We start from the raw sequence: 2500 nt of genomic DNA, 5'->3' as shown, positions 1-2500 counted from the left end.
TTCCAAATAACTTGTAATCGTACTTACTGTTATTTTTACCTATGTGCATTACCTTGCATTTACTTGTGTTAAATTTCATTAACCACTTTTCAGACCATTGCTGTAATTTATCTAAATATTCTCGAATATCTAATTGGTTTAAGTGATCATTTGCCATTCCGCACAGCTTTGTATCATCAGCAAATTTGGGAACAGTAGATTTTAGCCCATGGTCTACATCACTTATTTATACTATGAATAGAAGTGGCCCAAGAACGGAACCCTGAGGAACTCCACTTGTAACATTTATCCAACCAGAAGTTTTGCCAGTTAAAACAACTCTGTTTTCGATCATTCAACCAAGTACTAGTCCAACTTAATAGGCTACCACTCATTCCGTGTGAATCTAATTTAGTAAGTAGTCTTTCGTGGGGGACTGTATCAAAAGTTTTTGCAAAGTCTGAATATATTAAATCTATATTGTTTCTTTTGTCATAATACGAGATAACTGTGTTGTAGAATTCGAGTAAGTCACGCAAGAACGTTTCCGTCTGAAATCATGCTGGCTATCATTTATCAAACAGTTACTTTCTAAATGATTGTCGATAGCATCTCTGATGATGGTTTCCATAATTTTTTCTACGACTGAAATCAAACTTATTGGCGTGTAGTTATTTTGTTTCCTTTTGTCACCCTTTTTGAATATGAGAGTAACGTTACCTAGCTTCCATTGTCTTGGGACATCTCCGGATATGATGGATTTCTTGAAAATAATTTCTAATGGAACAACAATCTTATATATTTCATTTTCTTTAAGATTCTTGGATGCCATCCGTCAAGCCCTGGTGTTTTATTAACTTTGAGTGTCTCTATACACCTTTCAATTTTATTTTTCTCCCATATTTACCGTAGTGAGTAAATTTACCCTAGACTTTTAACAGGTTTCAGTTTGGAGTTCACTTTGAGGTGTTTCGTTTACGAATACTGAACTAAAATAATTGTTTAAAATATCACATATTCCTTCATTTGAAATATGTATGTATATATATATATATATGTATATATATATATATATATATATGTATATATATTATATATATACAGTATATATATATATATATATACATATATATACATATATATATGTATATGTATATATATACATACATACATATGTATACATATATATATGTACATATATATATATATATATATATATATATATATATATATATAAAACTATGAATTAAGCCATCCCCGCACACCCTATGTGTTGACAGTAAATGACAGTAGACCCTGTCTATCACTATGTATACCATATCCGTGGACAGGACGCCCGTCTACAAAAAGACCGGAAGCAGAGAGGAAGGCGTGCTGTCGAATAGGAGGCGCCGATTGAGTCCCGGGGATGCAGCATCACACGGAGGGCCAACTCCTCATGCAAGAGCACGCTTATCTTCGGCTCCGGCAAAGCCTCCGGACCTTCTCAAGCTTACCGGAATCTGTCCGGGAAGCCCCGAGGGATCTATAGGATTTCCTGGGCGACCTGATTTCGAAGCCCCGGGCACCCTGAACTGTGGAGTCCTTCAAGAGGTCGGAGGAGGGGAGGAGGTAGGTAGGGAGTGTTATGAGCTCTTGGTATAGGAAAACCCACGCCTCGTATCCTCCCAGGTCTCCAGTGATTGCTAAGAACTCCTGCTACCTGACCAACACACAATTTTTTTTATTCGCTTATTCATTTATCTACTTAGTCTTATATATATATATATATATATATATATATATATATATATATATATATATATATATATATATATATATATATATATATATATCATTCATTTATTCATTTATGTATCTATTCATTTATTCATCACTCATTTATTCATTTATTCATTTATTCATTTATTCATTTGTTCATTTGTTCATTTATACATTTGTTCATTTGTTCATTTATTTATTCATTTATTCATTTATTCATTTATTCATTTATTCATTTATTCATTTATTCATTTATTCATTTATTCATTTATTCATTTATTCATTTATTCATTTATTCATTTATTCATTTATTCATTTATTCATTTACTCAATTATTCATTTGTTTATTTATTCACTTATTCATTTATTCATTTATCTATTATATCAATTTAATAACCTACATTTTAAATTACTTGTATATCCATCTATTCATTTATACATTTATGTATCTGTTATTTATATTTAATTTGTGAGCATGTGTGTGTGTGTGTGTGTGTGTGTGTGTGTGTGTGTGTGTGTGTGTGTGTGTGTGTGTGTGTGTGTGTGTGTGTGGTAAATATATGTAAATACACACACACACACACACACACACACACACACACACACACACACACACACACACACACACACACACACACACACACACACACACACACACACACGCATATATATATATATATATATATATATATATATATGTATATATATATGTATATATATATACATATATTATATATACTGTATATATGTATAATATATA

Source organism: Oratosquilla oratoria, chromosome 29 (genome assembly GCF_046742065.1).
Source record: "Oratosquilla oratoria isolate Oo_2021 chromosome 29, ASM4674206v1, whole genome shotgun sequence".
In the NCBI taxonomy this organism is placed as follows: Eukaryota; Metazoa; Arthropoda; class Malacostraca; order Stomatopoda; family Squillidae; genus Oratosquilla; species Oratosquilla oratoria.
This window is presented reverse-complemented; position numbering follows the sequence as displayed.